The sequence below is a fragment of the Candoia aspera genome, chromosome 9, assembly GCF_035149785.1.
Source record: "Candoia aspera isolate rCanAsp1 chromosome 9, rCanAsp1.hap2, whole genome shotgun sequence".
Taxonomy (NCBI): Eukaryota; Metazoa; Chordata; class Lepidosauria; order Squamata; family Boidae; genus Candoia; species Candoia aspera.
The window spans coordinates 19543107-19561108 of NC_086161.1; the positions used below are offsets into that span (position 1 = coordinate 19543107).

Sequence of the window (18002 nt, forward strand, 5' to 3'; positions counted from 1 at the left end):
ATATTGTGCCCCTGTTTCTTAGCAAAAATTAATGCAGAGACAGGCACTTTCCATTCCAACTGAATGTGACTAAGGCCGTGGGCCAGGGCATGGGCTGGGGAAAAGAGAGATGAAAATCTGGTTCAGGGAAGCGACTTCAGAATTAAAATCAGAGCAATGAAGGGAAAGCATCCAGCCACCATTCACCCCCAACAGGCAGATTGCCGTTTGATCACTCTGGTTTTATACATGACATTATTTCAGCAAGAGGAACTGATTTGATGGGGCGAGGCTTCTATTTGGAGTAGATAAGCCTGTCCACCCCTTGCCTCTAGGGAAGAGGGCTTTGGATGAGTAATTTCCCAGGGGGAAGTTCCTTCTCCTTTGCTTTGCTTTTCTAGCTTAACTGTGCAGTTACAGATTACAGCTTGGACCACATTCCTGGCATCTTTCCATCCCAAACAATTTACTTGATGAGAGTGGGAGAGGAAAATTGCAATGAGGCACCTGAAGCCTGATAACTGATTGTATTTTCATTATTCCTGTGAATTTGTTATGGGTATAATTGGTCTGGCATCACTAAAGGAATCCTGGAAATTATAATTGGATGGAGATGTTGAGCACTGTTGTTTAAAGAGTCCTAGCCTGCTCACCCAACTACAATACCCATGTTTTCCTGGGGAGATGAAATCACAATAAAACCAGTTAAAGATGGTCGTCTTCATTTTGGGCTAGCATTTAAAAGTTTCCAGCCATATTAAAGACTGATCCTTGGCTTTTGCATAGGGGACGTTGTGACAAGATCAGCGCGATGCTTCATTTGAACAAGAGATTAGACCATGGAAATTAATAACAGTATACCTGCTGGGGCATTTCACATACACAGCATATAGCAAGATTTCACACTTTTGGAAGCAAGGAAATGCATATTGGCTTTGTTTACCTGGCATGTTTTGCTGAAGTTCAATTTTTCAATTCGCCTAGTTACCTGGGTTTGTACCATACACTGAGCCATAACATGACCTCATGAGCTGAGCTTGTACAACACGCTAGGAAAACACTGGCTAGTTGGTGACCCAGTGTTTTGTGTGACCACAGCAATTCTGAAATTCTGAAACCAATGGACACAGCTTTATTGTATTCCCCACATTGCCTGCAATGAACTTTCACGGGAAAATTAGGATGGCCTCCTGCAGTCATGGGCACTGCTTACAACACTACTTCTGCTCCTGGAAAGTCCTTCAAGATAGCCCAGGTCAGGAAAAAGACTCCACATGGACCACTGGAAATCATCTTTATTGTTGCATGGTTGCCTCCCCACCTTTTATACCAAAGAAAATCAAGGCAGGGCAGTCTTGAGTTTCTTTCTCACTCTCCCTAAGCTGGTGATTACCTAAGGGCTGTTGAACTCCTCCTTCAAGACCATCTCCACATTCCCCTCCAGCTCCTGACTATTATCACCCAAGTCCACCAATCCAGAGCTGATCCTGCTTGAACCCCAAATCACACCCCATCATACCTTTCTAAAACCAGTCACGGACAGGACTATCCCAAAAGGTGATATGGGCCACCATCACCTTACCCACTGGATACCTGTTCTGCTACTACCTTGGCTCTAATTACATCCATGATCCTGTAACTTCATTGTGTTTGTCTCCCATGTTCCTGAGTCAAAACGTCACCCATTGCCTCTTGTTTCATTAAAGATTCATCTTTCCTCCTTCAACTTTCTCCTCCTTTCCTCTCCTCTCCTTTCTTCTCAAGAATAGATGCTCCTGCAGCAGGATTACAGCTTATTCCTGTCAAATGGCTTCCTCTTGTGATGGGCCCTTTTGTGCTCAGAAAAGAAAGGCCCTGTATTTATAGTTATCTTACTGGGCAGCCCCATGCTTGCTTTTTTCTGACAGAATTCAGCTGACTGGAACTTAACTCTCTGCTGGCCTAATAAACCCATCAGAGGATTTATCTCTCTGGGGTAGCAGCTAAGCCACGAGAGGAAAAACATCAGCCTTAGCAGAGAGCTAAACAAAGTCTTATCTGTGCTCTCACAGGCCCATCTTTAAACAAAAAAATTCCAGAGCTCCGTGTGTTTCATGAAAAGAACAATTGGATGTATCAGATCTTCAGCAAGAAACTGATTGCTTGAGGAGCAAAACAATAATAATAATAATCTGTCAGCAACTTCCATAATAACAGCCTTCCAGCTGTAACAAGCCTTGAAGCTGCTGAAACATAGGGAGGATAAAAATCCACATATTCAAAATCAGGGATATAAAAGCAAATGCAGAAGGGTTATTTATCTGAAAACCAGTTTTAAAAAATAAAGTTGTTTTAGGACCTTGCTAATGCTAAGTGATTCTGGACACCCCTCCCCTTCCATCCTCTAGAACAGTGTTTCTCAACCCTGGCAGCTTGAAGATGTGTGGACTTCAACTCCCAGAATTCCCCAGCCAACTTGCTGGATGGGGAATTCCGGGAGTTGAAGTCTACACATCTTCAAGCTGCCAAGGTTGAGAAACTCTGCTCTAGAACCTGAAGGAAGTCACTTAAGGTTCTATAGTTAGAAGAAAAATGCAACACAAAGGCACTTCTTTGATGGACCTCAACACATCTGAAGACTAGACTGAGGAAGATACAGCAAGGTCTCCACATGGGCTTCTTCATCGAGCAGAGATTTGAAGCCTACACTCATCTGGCCCATTTCTGACACTTATTCACTGCTTCTGTCTCAGAGAAAGCAGAAGTCCAATGATCAAACAATGCTCTAGAAGTAAGCATAATTCATAGCTGCAGAAAACCCAGCAGAACCATTTGTGTGTATGAACTGCTGTCTCCACGCCATACATTTCACTTTGGGTGTTGGCCGGAAAGCTACGTATGCATATTGGCATGATTGCCACCCACTCAAGTTAAGCAGGGTCTCAAGTCACCAGGGGCTGCTACTTCTTTCAAGTACAATCCATGCTGGTATTTGTAGTGGTTGCCCTTTACAAATCAGTTGCTGTCACACCTGGCCACAAGTTGGCAGAATCTGAAAAACGTGTCTTGCTCAATTTTTCATTCCTCACTTCCTTGAGCAGTAGAAGATTTTATATTAACCTTTAGTGAACATCTAGATTCACCATGGTGGTCTCCATTAGCTTCCCAAGCAGTATCACGTCCTTGCATCCTGCAAGACCCCTTCTCAAACCAGGTTCTATGTCCTGCATCTTTTACATTCCATCTTCTCAATGGTTTTGTCTTATCCCACACATCTTCTCCAAGTGTACAGGCTGTGGTCAATAGCTATCAGCTATCAGCTACCAATGCTCATTTCAGTAAGCCCAGGATTGCCTTGTTAACAAATTAAATGTAACCATTTGTATTGCAATTGTAGTGCATTCTGAGGCTTTGATGCACAAAAAGGCATGCATAATTTAACCACCTCCTTTTTTTTTTAATCCGTTCAATCATGTCTGATTCTGAGAGACTGCCTGGACAAGTCCCCGCAAGGTTTTTCAGAAGTGGTTTGCCATTGCCTCCTTCCTAGGGCTGAGAGAGAGTGACTGGCCCAAGGTCACCTGGCTGACTATCATGCCTAAGGCAGGACTAGAACTCACAGTTTCCCAGTTTCTAGCCTAGTGCCTTCACCACTTCACCATTTGAGTCTTTCGTTCTAGAAGCACTTCTCATGGGCTAATCTCCACACTGCCACCATAAGCATAGTGCGCTAGGGATAGATTATGGCTCCCATCCCTTATGGTCAACCATGCTGGCTGGGATTGATGAAATTTGTAGTCCAACAGTTTCTGAACTGCCACAACTGCCAATCCACCTTTGGCAAACAACCTCAAAATTCAGGGTATTTCTCTGTTCAGGAAAGCAACAATAGCATAGCTGGTTGTGGGAGAACCTAGCCAACATTGGCTGATACTGAAAAATCTGAATTAGGCCACGTTAGTATTTCAGTGGGAGACCACCACAAAATCCCAGGCTGTAGACTAGAGCTGGGAAGTTGAGAGAACATCCTGGAGAAGACAATGGCAAGCTATCTCCATACAGCACTGTTGCCAAGAAAACAATACCATGGGTTCATGTAATCATCGGAAAGATTTTTCTTTTTAAAGTAACAATCAGCTTTAATTCTTTAAGCTTTGTTGACTACAAGCTTCAGTGCCCACCTCTGCATGTTTCACTCAGAGTGAGTTACATAACATTTGTTGACAAGTTATCCAAGGCAATATCCTAAGAAACCAAAGCAGGTTCAGCAAAAGCTTAGAGCTGGGTTCTCCTCTGTCTTAGCTGATAGAGTGGCATGAAAAGGGCAACTTAGCAGGAGAATGTTCCTCCTCCATATGTACCCATTTCATTGCTTATAGCCTATGGCAGGAGGGAAGGAAATGGCAGTCGGAGAAAGCAAAATTCCATACAATTACTGCGCGTGACAAAATGCCTCACGCTGAATGCTAAGCAAAATGAAACAGGACATCACAAGGAGACTGCTGATGCTGGATTTGTCACCATTGTTGGCTTTCATGCCCAGGGGTCCTGCCTAAATCAGAGATTGACAGCGGTTTGTCCACTGGGGGAAAAATACTCAAGGGAGTCTTCTACCCGGGATCACGTTGCTTTCGCTGGATGGAGCCAGAGCCAAAACAAGCGATGGGTCCACCAATTTTTCTCTCTCCTCCCCTCTTGCACATTTTTTTCTCTTCTTTTCCTCCTAGTACCTCAGAACAGTTTGGAAAAGGTCTGAACTGCATAAGTCCAAAGAACTTTGGCAGCTTTGCAGGTTATCCTAAGTGTGCAAAAGTACCTCTGCCAAAACAGACAAAACAAATCTCATACCTTTAGGGGGAAAAAGTCATTGTAAGAGAGAAGAAAAACCCAGTGTTCTCATTAAACTGAGTGTTCCTGGCTGCAGAATCCTGAGTATCTGTTGAGGGGGAAGCAGAAAAACAGGAGGAACCAAATATCTGGAAAAGGGACATGGCTGGCCGGCCAGAATGCCAACACAAGCATGCTACTTGCAACGTTTTGTTGAAAAATGCTTGCCATCTCATAACCCTTAGACTTGTTTAAGCAGCAACAAGGTATATGGTTTCTTGTTTATCTATTAGCAAAATGGCATTTACTCATTATTTCTAAGCCTTGTTAGACAATCTGTAGCTAATGAATGCCCAGAGAATTAAAAAAAAAAAACTATCTAAAATTCATCTAACTCAAAAAAAAATGCTACATAATAAAGCAACAGATGTAAAGATGATCTAAAAATATTACGGAGGTTAAGTGACTTATGTACACAGTGCTGCGGCAGTAACGTGCAGAGGATTAAAAGAAAGGAAGTGTGAAAAGAGCTTTCATGTTCCAGAAGGATATTCCAGAACTGAATGGCTACTATTAAAAAGACTTGTAGCCTTGTGAGCAAAAAGTGGTTTGTCCACCTTGTTCTTCCTCTGCCATGGACTCATTGGATAACTTTAAGGCATGCTGTCTCAGCCCTGAAAGCTTTAAGCAGACTGGGACTTAAGGATCTTGGTCCCCTACCTGAACCTGCCAAGCTTTTTGTCCATTGATCTTTGGAAGGTAAGCCAATAGATCAGTGTTTCTCAACCTTGGCAACTTGAAGATGTGTGGACTTAAACTCCCAGAATTCCCCAGCCAGCAATTGCTGGCTGGGGAGTTCTGGGAGTTGAAGTCCACACATCTTCAAGTTGCCAAGGTTGGGAAACACTGCAATAGATGTTCACAACCACACCTTCTCTCCCCTCCACAATACATCCCTTTTTGGTAGAGGATGAGTTTACTTTATACCTCTCTGCTTCTTATCCCTTCTGCCACATAATTATTTCCAGACTTAGAGTCAAGTTTATGTTATATTCTTAGGCTGGAGCAGACCCCTGCCCCATCTAGTCCAGCAGCCTGTTCTCACAGTGACCAACCAAGCGTACCAGGGAGCCCACAAGTCTCCCAGCAGATGCCTTCAGAGACAGTCCCACTGCCATGACTTCCCCTTTTCGAAGCTAGCCAAGTTGGTAGCCCACCACATCCACCTTGCCTTCTTAGCAGCAGTATGGAAGCGATTTGCCACTGCTGCACCTTCTGGGATGTTTTGCAACTTCTTGGTCTAGCCTACCATCCTGGGATTTGTTAGCGGTCTCCACTCTAAGTCCAACAGGTCCAATTCCATGAAGCGTTTCAAGATCAGCCAAGTTAGCTAGATGCTGCCACACAGCTGGGCTTGTTTTGGGGCTTATCTTGATCTAGCTAATGAATTAGCGATTTCAGGCAACCCCTTTGTCGACTGTATTTCGCTGGTGTTGCATCAATTGTATGGACTCTCATTTGTTTCTAGGCTGCAATACAAGGCATGTGTCCTTATGCATTCTGCCCTGAACTATAGGCAAGTGATTACCGACACATCTCACCCATGGCCAGGATGGTGGCAGCAGCTGCTGCTGAGAGTTTGCACTTCATCAACATCAGAGGGCACCAGGTTCTCCACCTCTGTTCTAGGAGTTAGGATACCTAAAAGGATTATCTTCTCCATATGAACCTCCCCAGAACACCAGGGCTGCTTGAGAAACCCTTTTGTAAGTCATAGAACTTAAGCTGATGGAGATCTGGGATAGGACCTTCCTTACGGCAACACTGCAACTGTGGAATGCTTTCCTTATGGAAGTCAGATCACTACTTTGCTTCGTTGTAGAGGTGGCATTTAATTGTTTTTCTACCACACAGTTTTTGAGTGAATTTAAATACTGCATAGCAGCTGGTTTCAAATGCATAAGCATTACCTAGGAATCTCTTTCAGATCTGATATGTGTAGCAGTAATACCCCTGTGGATAATGAATAAGCATGATGCTACAAAATGCATTTCAAAATATGTATTAACTCAGCACATCAATGCACATTTTCATAGGCTGCAAAAATTGTCCAGTTCTTCCATGCTTAGGAGGGAATGCTACCAGGCTGCTGGGAGCTGCAAGCACAATCTCAATAAGAGAAGAAAGGAAGTGCTTTCTGAGGCAATGGCCAGAGGACTAGGTGAGGAATTTTGGTGACCTCCCTCCCCAAATTCCACCCTGATCAAGTTCTTGCCCTGCAGCACTCCCCATTCCAAGAATGACAGTTGCAGGCAGGTAGCTGGTGCTCACGTACAAGAGATGTTTCAGATTCCAGTCTGACTCAAAGGAGCGAAGCAAGTGCATGGTTGGGTGAGCATGTGGGTGTTAAATGTGCCATTGCTGAAGGCTGACAGAGCTCAGTAACCTGGGAGGGATTCTTGACATGGAGGAAACCTGCTCAGCAAAGCGTGAACACTGGCAAGAACAATCAGCTGGCTTTTTTTCCAAGCCACATTGTAGGGACGTTCTATAATGTAATCTCCTTTAAGCCAGGAAGAGACTTCGGTCAGAAATGCTTCAGGAAGCCAAAGAGTTCTCACCTCTGTTGGAGCACAAAGTACAGCTGGAGGAAAAACAGATCTATCCCAATACTGCATTTTCAGTGCATGGTATCACATTCTCTGGATCCATCCAACTCAATGCCAAGCAAGCAGCCGTCTTGTAATAGTTCATAGGGTGCAGGACCCAGTGATGGGAATCTTGACTCAACTGCTTCTAATCTCCCAAAGAAATTCTGGGCAAGCATGAACCCGGACATCCCTGATATCAAAAGCACAAAAGCATTTACACTCCACCACTGCCTTCTCGGGCAGGCTTCAGGTCTTCTATCCCTCAAGCGGAGTATACCACAGAACAGCTTGCAATGTCCTGAAGCTTGGCTGCAGAGGGAATGTTGCTGCAGTTTCTGGCATTCACTCAATGGTGCTGAGAAGATCCTAAAAATGAGGATAAGCTGCTCTCTTCCAGCAGCAATGGCTAAGTCATCCTGATACCTTGAGGCCCCATTAATGAGCATGACTTGGGGAATAGGCAGCTGACAATTCAGCGGGTAATGACTATGGACATGTGACAAGTTAGTAAGTGCTTGCAAATCCCACACTTAGATGAAAGGATGTATGCACAGAGGACAATGTATTGGGGATGGATTTTTCAGGTACCTCTTCCCTGGTCTGGTTTCGCCAGATGAATGGGATGAACTCCCATAATCTCCGGTTGTTGGCCATGCTGACTGGAGAATTATGGGAATTGAAGTCCAACACATCTTCATGGCATTATACCAGGAGAGGATGGAAGCATTGCTCCTTATGGGATGTAGTCTTCCATAACCTGATGCCCCTAAATATGATAGACCACATCTGAGGTTCTGGCTTACGAGAGAATAACTGCTTTACATCCAGAAGGTTCCAACATTATTGCCTGGCCTCTTCAGGTGAGATCAGAATTATTTTTGAATCCTAGAATTGCAAGTGGCGGTCAAGGCCATTGAGTCCAACCACCTGCTCATTTGCAGGAAATTTTCCAAAAATAACATCTCAAACAGATGGCTGTCTACCTTCCACCTGAACTCATCAAGTGAAAGGGTTTTCATCCCTTCTCTGGGCTACTAATTCCACTGTTAAACCGCTCTGATGTTAGGAAGTTTCTTCTAACATTCAGTTGTAATCTGCCTTCCTGTCACTTAAATCCATTATTCTGGACCTGTGCTAAAAAAAATGATAGAGAACCTCTCAAGGATTTAAAAAGAGCTATCAAATCACCCCAGTCTTTTCTCAAGGTTAAGCATTCCCAGCTCCTTTAATCACAGGACTTAATTTCTAGTCCTTGGATTTTTGTTGTTCTTTCCCAACCTGCTCCAGGTTCTCAGAATCTTCCTTAAAGTTTGGTGCCCAGAATTGGAAACACCACTTGAGCTGGGATCTCACAAAGTAGAATAAAGAGGAATGAATCATCATTACTTCCTGTGGTTTGAAAATTAGATTTCTGTTCATGCAGCCCAAAATTGTACTTGTGTTTTTTGCAGCCGCATCACATATGCTGGCTCATATTCACTTTGAAATCAAATCATCTCCCCTTTTTGGGGGAGATGGGCGGTAATAGAAATTGAATAAATAAATAAATAAACATTTATTCCAAGTTCTTTCTCACACAACCCTAACCAAGATGGGTATTCCTCTCCTGTACCCATGCATTTTCTTTTCACTACCTAACTGAAGAATTTTGAATTTGTCTCTGTACAATTTCATTGAGTTAGTTTCAGCTCTTCTCTTCAACCTTTTCAAGGTCACTTTGAATTGTAATTCTGTATTCTGGGGTATTGATTCTCCATCTAATTTTGTGTCATCTGCCTGAATTCCTAGAAAATCACTGCCAGCCTGGGTTAACAATAGCTATATAGATGAATCAAAGGTTCTCATTCAGTATAAGGCAGCGTCCTATGAACGCTTGTCATCCCAGGAGATTACAGAAAGTTGTCCAGTCCAATGCTGGCCTAGATGGAAAAACTCTCTACAATGTAAATTAATACAGTAAATAAATAAATAAACAGCACAGAGACATAAACAATAGATGGATTATTCTGGTGCAACAAGAATGAAAAGTTCTTAACAGTCTGACTGAAAGCCAACAGTGAAAAAGCTAATTGGGCCTTTGGGGGACAAGAGTTCTCCATTCTGGGCACCATTATAGTGACCAAGATGTCTTCCTCCCCGGGTAATAGACAGCACCTGAATGCAATGTTAGACTTTGGCACAGTTTATGACAGGCCAGTTCATGTCGAACACTTGAAGTAACTCAGTATGTGATGGGGAGAGTGGACAAGAGAAAAATGGATGTACACAAGTGGCAACAACGATCTTACCATTCCTCTTTTAACGTCAGAGCTACAGTCTTCAGCTTGCGAGGGCCCTCAAAGACTCTGCTTCAGAAGACGATGACTGTTCCTCAGAAGCAGTAATTAGGCTGAATGAGAACTTTAAAGATCTAGCAAAGCCAATCCTGAGGCACCAGGGACCAGCTCTGAGATCTTGGCAGAGTTGTCTTCTGCTGCTCCTGGCCGGACACCTTTGGAGTTAGCTCCTGAAACACAGATGTGACTGCCACGGCCACAAAAGTACAACCATCTCTGAACTGAGCATCAGAAGGTGGAGAGGTGGAGGCTTCCAATTTGTTTGGCGAAGCACCTTAAGAAGAGTGGTCTGCAGAGTAGATTCTTGCTTCCCAATAGACAGCAATGTAACCCAGCCTGAGGGACATCAGCTGAACTTGAGTAGGAAATCGGGAACCTCTGGGGTAAGAACCTCAGCTGACCTCATTCCACAGCTGGAATATTTCTGGGTTCTGATGTTCTGAATGTTTTGACTTCTGCTACACCAGACACCTTTACCATCCCACTATCAAACAGCTGATGTGTGCACTTGAAAAATCTTTCCTAATGGTTAGTCCAAATTGATTTAAATTAGAATTTGTATCTTTTTCAGTATAAGATACTTTTTCCGATGCCACACAGAACTTGTAGCAGCAAATACTATCAAATATTTATGTAGTCCTTTCAGGGTCCCAAACCTCCTAATTCCAAAACTCATTTTTATCAGAGAGGAGGGTTCATACCTTTGATCCTCTCTGCTGTTTACATTTTGCTGCGACCTCTTATCACGCCCCACTCTTCATCATCTCTTTCTCAACCAGGAAACCTTCCCAATTTGGTGCCTTCCAGATGTTTCAAACTCCATCTCTCCTCGTCCCAACCCATGCTGCCTAGGAACAATGGCAGTTTCTGCTTCGACACAGGTGAAGGAAACCTTGGGCCAGAACAGAAGTTTTGCAAAGCAATGCTACTCCAGTTTCCGGGGCCTCCTGTGCATGTTTGGTGGCTTGACAAACAAGCTCGGAGGCATCCCTCTGTTCTCAGAGGAGCATCAGATTCTAGGGTGGTGACCCAAATTAACAGGCCAGTGTGCAGATCAGCAGGATCATCACGGGGAAGGCTGTGAAATGGAAATCAAAAATGCTCTACTGCAAAGAAGGGAGCTTGAGGCGAGAAGATAAGAAAGCGGATGCCATCTTGCTGATGGACCAACTTTTCTTCTTCATTTCATTTGGAAGGGGGATTGCACATGTCACTGGAGTCCTGCCCACAGCCCCTCCCAAGTGACATTCCAGCCCTTCCCCTCCAACGTGCCTGCACAGCAGGGGAACCGCTCCCTTGCCCGGGCAGGTCAGGGCACTGAGCCAAGCCAGAGAGGTAGAGGGGGAGAAGCGAAAGAAGCAAGCTTCTGCCACAGCAAGCTGTTGTATTCATACCACCTCCCTGGATGGTCAGGAAAATCAGGCTGAAATGTCCTTGCCAAGAGACGGTGCCAAAAAAACAGTCTGATTCAGATCCTCAGCAGCACACAGCCCACTGGCAAACCCACGCAGCCGCCTGCTTGCCATTCGCTCACGTGTCCCCAAACACCGACATCCCTGACTGTCACGTGGAAATGCACAGCTCCCCCCACCCCCGGCAGGCAGGCCTCCCTTTGGATATCAAAACCAGGCGTGCGTGCCCAGGCACGTGGGCACCTTCACCCAGATGTCCTCAAGGTGGTTTTCCAAGACGCAGAGAGAGGCATTTGGATCTCCAACTGCCCCCAAGGGGGTCCCCCCATATGCTGCCTTCTAGGAAGTCCCCTTTGCCAGTGCTCTGTGCCAGACCAGAGTGCACCGACAGGACATCAATACCCCTAGGCCCTTCTGAGACAAGCTCTTCACAAAGCCTACTAGCTGAGGATGATGGAAGCTGGAGTCTCACACAACTAGAGGAAGCCTGCTTTTGGGGCTTCATTTGTTCAAAGGGGAGGAGATGGAGAGTGTGTTCCTAGAATGACCATTCCTAGCCAGGGCAGCTAGTTAAACAAAAACCAGAACCTTCAACACCTCCATTCAGCTTTCTCCCCTCCATTTTTCTGCTACAAAATAGTGGGGAAACACAGGAGGATTGCAAATGGAAGGTGACAAGGCACCTTTCCAGGGGAATGATTAAATTACAGCTTGTCTGGAAGCATGCTTGGGTCACGGAGATCTGGGCTCTAATTCCTGCATAGCCGTGCTACTTCAGCATGGTCTCTTTCTCTGAGCAGATTCTTCCCCCCAAGGGATCCACTGCACTTTTGGAGTCACTGTCACTTGAAACTAACTGCCTCCAGAGTTGAGCAAGAGTCCCACAGGCACACACAGGACTGAAGCTGCAGCGTGGGGGTGGGGAAGGGGAACTACTGCAGCGCTGAAATTTCTTGCAGGACAGAAAACTACATGCCTCCCCCAAGGTCCATAATCAAAATTCAGAGAGTGTTCTAGCACAACACCTCTCTCCAAATGACCCACCCCTCTTCCTTCTTCCTGTCCCCCCACCCTTTGCTGCCATATTGGCAGCCTGTCCCACCTGGAAAAGCTGCTGTTCTTGCTGATGGCAACTCCGTCTACTCTGCCCGCTTTTTCCTATTAAAAGGACAAAAAGGGAAGCAGGAGCCTGCTGGTGGCCTTATCATTTGGGAGCAAAATGCCATTCACTCCAGAAGACATTTACTGTATTGTATCTGAAAAACAGGATGCCAGCTAAGCAGACCAGCACATGGAGGAACAGGTTCAAAGGCAATGCCCCGTTTAGCATGCACAAGATCCCAGAAGCAATCTGTAGCAGATCTAGGTAGATTGAGAAGGCCTCTCCCCAAACCCGGAACAGTAACGGCCAATTTGGGCAGAGCTGGTTCGGCAGAAGACAGATTGCTCTGTTCCTTTCTGGAGAGAACATGGTTTACATAATATCTGCTTTCTCATTTCCACCTGCATAGTGCACTTTGAACATTCTGATCTCATCCTCAAAGACTTCAGCAAAAAGATAGGGGTTTGGAAAGAAGCAGCTCCAGAGTGACTGAAGATGAGGACTTCCCCAATTTTGACTTCCCCTTCTAGGATTCCCAGACAACATGGCTATGGCAGGAATGTGTACGCACTGAGTCTAACACATCTCCAAGCTGGCTGGTTGGAGAAGGCCAATGTAAAGATTTGAATCTGGGTTGCTGATCTCTATTCCGGAAATATTTCAGGAATCCTATGGGCTTGGGAGAGCTTGCAGTGAGATCCCCTCTGCCCAAATGTGTGCTTTTGCTCTGAAAATGTGTTAGTTTTGGCCAGCCCGTCAATACTGTGATTATGAGCAATTATATCTGCTTGCGTACCGCAGTGGATGGATGGAGCATGTATTTATTTGTTGGTGGAGTGTACGTGTGAAAGGAGAAAAGAGGTGGAGGGGTAATGATGTATTATAGAGCAAGAAAGAAAAAACAGAGAAAGGTGGTGATGATGTTTTAAAGAGGAGGCATGAGTGCATGCAAAGAAAGAGGGTGGATGCATTTCCTGTTCCAGATGCAAAAGGCTGGGACAGGAGTAGGTTAGCCCTGTCTCTTTCTCTCTCTCCTTTCTCCTTAAACAAATTTGCATTATACACCCTGGAGCAAAGCCGCACACAAGTGGCTGCACTAAATTATCTTCATCATCATCTCTTCTGGCACCGTCTTCACAACGCTATCATACGTATGCTCAAAAATACAACAGTGAGCCCAACAGATGCTCTTGAAATACCCCTCCATAAATAAATCTTAAATGCATTCAAAAGCGAACATTTAGACACTGTTGGACCTATGCGCGTACACATACACACCCGTATAGGTTCTTTGCCTGAGATCATACAAACATCACAGCCAATCTGGGTTTTTCACTTAATTCACTCCTGCACGACTGATTGTTAGTGTAGTGTACGACTTGATTAAATGGTTAAAATGTGACTATTCTGAATAACTGTGCAGGAAGAAAAGGAGCTGGCCTGGGATTGCGGCACAAGGACATTGACTATAATCCTTCGCCCACAGTCCCAATTAGAGAAGGGGGAAAGTGTCCAGTGCTGATTTGCCCATCATACCATTTTTCACTAGGTGAGGCTGTTCAAACGTCTTACTGCTGCCCTCATCTTTACATAATAAAATGTATGTTGACAAATCTCCTTCAGCCCAAGAAATATACACCCTGCCTTCCTGAGCTAGCTTATGCGCTGCAGTCCTAAATAAACATCTGCACCTCACCGGTGTTTAGCTAGATGGCAGCACCTAGCCAGTGGTGGCTGATGTCCACTACCTAAACAGGGTTGGGCCTACTGTAGTTAGAATTTGGGATGGGAGACCACCAGAAAACACCAAAGCTGTAGGATAGACCTGATAGGTCAAATCGCCCTCCCCATCATTCTGGAAGATGATGAAGATGACGCTAGCCATTCAATTGTGTCCAATTCTTGGCAATTCTATGGACCATCTCTCTACTTTTTCAGATCTTAAGAAGGCAATAGTAAAACACCTCCATTCCATTGCCAATAGAACTAAAGAGATCTACTGATGAAGTAGATAGAATTGATGTAGGGTCCAGCTAAATTCAGAAGAGACTTTACCTATCTTCAGATTACCAGTTCTGGACATCTCATATTAGCATACCTGCTTGTAATCACCCACTTGGAAGGGCATATGGATATATGTACATAACGCATGCATACCTTCACAGCTACATTTAGACCCTTCTCCTCTTAGCTGAACTTGTACACCTTCAATAGTCTGTGATTTTGAATTCCACCCTCTGTCTATCTCTGATAGTTTCTGCCCATCCAGTAAGATCAGGTGGAGTCAGTGCACTGCGTGTCCCTTTAGTCAAACAATACCAACTATCAGGAGCTAGGAAGCGTGCTTCCTGAGTCATAGCCTCTGCCCTCTGGAATTATACCCCCAGAGATCTGTGTCACCCCAACCCTGATGATGTTCTGGAAGGCCTTTAAGAGCTAGCTGTTCTCCCAGGCCTTGGGGTGGAGTGTTCGTAGAGCTCTGTAGGTGATGTGTTTGTTATTAAAGAAAGTGAGTTTGTCCAGACACACAGGATTTTCTTGCTGTTTTTCATTGTTTTCTTTACTGCTTTTACCTGGTGTGAGCCACCCAGAATCATTTTGAGGTTGGGTAGCCTCTAAGTCTCAGAAATGGGTAAACAAATTAATAGGCACTCCCTAGGATCACTCACACAGACTTCTGAAGCCCAGGACATATATTAGAAATAACCCAGTACCCAAATACAACCTAGCAATCTTCTTAGATCAATAGCATCACTTATCAATACATAGTATATAGATTTGAGAAATCTTTCATCTGGAATTCAGTTATACCAGCTTGAGGTTTGTGACTGAATGAATAGTCCAAGTTCTTACTATTTTCCATCATTTTGAAAGATTGCCTGCAATGCCCCTTCACTGTGTCCAAACCCTAGCTTCTTATTCCATTATCACATTACCCTACCTTTACTCAAGTTGCTAAGAGTAGCAAACCAAGTCTGCCTCTTCTCCCACTTCCTTGCTCAACACCCCAGTGGACTTAGCTTAGCTGAAAAGAGGCACATTGGGTAGAACCATGTCTTCTACATCAAGGTTTATTGAATAAACTACAATGGAATGATTTCACGTAACGGGCTAAGCCACAATCCAAACAAACCTTCCTAAAACTTACTTCAATGTAAGGAATGAGAAAAAGGTCACTCAGAAAGCTTCTTGGCCAAGCCAGGATATGATACCAGGTCTTCCAAAATGTTTCTCCTAACCACAATGTCTTGACTTGTCAATCCACTGCGCAAGTAAACACGCAGTTATAAAACAGCTACATCGATTTGTCATGCATAGTTATCTGACTGCACACAGAATAATTTTATCTCACCTTCTCGTGATGACACATGCTTTGCCTGGGTGCAAAGATGTGCACTCCTGCTCACAAATCTCTCATCGTATACCACAGACATGTGCTCACGTGCCCATCATCTGCACATACCAAAAATTGTGTACGGGCACAGGTATGCACTTCCAAGTTTGTAAAAGGGCACACACACAACTGTTAAGGGCTTGATTTTAGGACTCCTGCCTGCATTCGAAATTGAATTAAATAAATAAATACATTTGCCAAAGCCCTGATGCAGTTCTTCAGGCTTTTCTTCCTGCTAGAAGCCAGGAGGAGTCCCTGCCCTGGGGCCTCATGGAATTCAACCTGACAGGTTTAATAGCCATCATTAAGCAGCTGGCAAAGTGAGCAGGAATGGAGCAGGAATCCACTAATAGTGTTTTTCACGCTTGGCCACTTGAAGGTGGGTGGACTTCAACTCCCAGAATTCCCCAGCCAGCCATGCTGGCTGGGGAATTCTGGGAGTTGAAGTCCACCCATCTTCAAGAGGCCAAGCGTGAAAAACACTGGGTAAATAGGACCCCCAAGTTGGGTCTAAATCTGTTGAGACCAAATTCCTTCTGCCTGGCAGGCAAGAAGGAGGGCTTCTGTGCTGTGTAGCAAACAGTTCCCGCCTTCGGCAACCTCCACCCCACAGTAGCCCCTGTTTGCCAACTGCCCTCAGGAAATGTGTCCCCTCCAAGCTCATCTTCTGCCCAGAAAGGCACAACAGCCAGGTTGCCTGCACGGGATACCATGTGGCCCCTTGGTCCTCCTCAAAAGAAAGAAGTTGGGGAGGGGGTGTTGAAGGAATGGGGGGGGGGACTTGGCCCCCGTTCACCAGGAGAAAGACATTTACCCTTGGCTGTCCCTTCTTGCGGCATTGAAAGTTGTTCATTTAATGTTCATTTCAACATGCATGTCTTGTAGTTTATTTCTATCTATTACATTGACACCCTGGCTTTTTTCCAGACAATTCAAAGACCCGAACAGCTTATTTCCTCTCCCCTCGCCCCTGTCTTCTCCCACCTCACACAGTAACCTTGACCTATGGATTGGGGGTTGACCTATAGATGGGGAGCTCGAGGGTCCTCATAGATCACTGACTGCAGCACCACCATCCACGGGACGAACTTGAAATCCTCTGTGGGATTACAGGTCCCCCATCTCCTCTTGAAGGCATCGGCCCAAGGTCACCGAAGGAGCGGCGGTCGCCCAACCAGCTGCCCTCCGGGTATCCTGGGCTATTAGCGACCACTACCTGGCGGAGGATGATGGAGGTTGGTGTCAGGAAGACACCGGGGCGGAAGGCTGCTCTAACTGCTGTGCGTACCGCGCTGCGATTGAGCTACCAAAAGACCACATCTGGGGGCCGGAGCCTTGGCTCGCTCCTCCTTGCCCCCACTCCGCCACCTGCTACGCCGCCTTACCTGGCTCCGCAGGAGACGCCGGGCCGCTGGGAAGCTAACGTGGTGGCGGCGGCGCGGGGGAGCGCGACGGAGCCAGAAAGGGGCAGGCAGGCAGGCAGGCACGTCCCGGTGGGACGAAGAGCAGCACTCGCCCAAACGCGCGCGGCGTTCCCAGGAGAGGCGCTCGGCCGCCAAAGCAGTCACGACGCCGGCGAGACCTTGCGACGGCGGCCGCTGCTGCTGCTGCCCATGCCAAAGCCCGCAGGGAGGAGAGGGGAAGGCTGGGCCTGAGCGCGCCGGCTCTGCCTGGGCCGCCCGCTGCCGCGCTGCTCCGCACCCGGTCCGGAACGTCGCGCAACCTGCCGGCACCTGCGACGGGAGGCGATGCGCTGCGCCGTGCCGAGAGCAGAGCCGGACTCAGCCTCCGGCGCGGCATGCGGAGGGGAGGGCGGGCGGAGGGGACTCTCGGCTCCCCTCGGCCAATCGCGCGCGTCGGGCGGAGCCACGGGCCAACCCCGTCCTCCTCTCCGCCCCACCCCGCGCCCGCCCCCTTGCGCGCCGGGGTGCAGCCGCAGCGCCTCTGCTGCTCCCCGTGGCGGGGATCGCGCGGCCCGGAAGACGATCCGCCCCTCGTGGAGCGCGCCTGCTGCGCCAGAGAGGGCCGAACCGCAGCGCGCCTGCTGCTGCTGCTGCTGCTGCTGCTGCAGGCCCCCAGCAGGAGCGGAGCGAGCGAGCGAGCGAGCAAGTCCCTGGGAGGCGCCGGGGGCAGATCGCGGCCTCTGCGGGAGCACGGAGGGATCGGCCAAGGCGCTGCGGGGCTGCGCGGCAAGGCGCAGATCCTAATGAAAAAAGAGTGGGGGGCGCTATTACGGGAGGGCAGCCCTTCTGGCTCGTCGGAACTCTTCTTCAGGGTTCAGCAGCCGGGCGCGGGAGAGAAAAGAGTGTTTCGGGGACTCAT

The 18002-nt window shown here is 46.7% G+C and overlaps 1 protein-coding gene across 1 annotated transcript in view; it reads right to left on the minus strand.

The window, feature by feature from the left end:
- Positions 1-17178, minus strand: part of PHYHIP (phytanoyl-CoA 2-hydroxylase interacting protein) — a 35780-nt gene extending 18602 nt beyond the window's left edge. Inside the window, exon 1 of the mRNA XM_063310906.1 lies at positions 17066-17178. The gene's annotated coding sequence lies outside the window, so the exon portion shown is untranslated. The remainder of the gene's footprint in view (positions 1-17065) is intronic.
- Between the last annotated feature and the right edge of the window lie 824 nt (positions 17179-18002).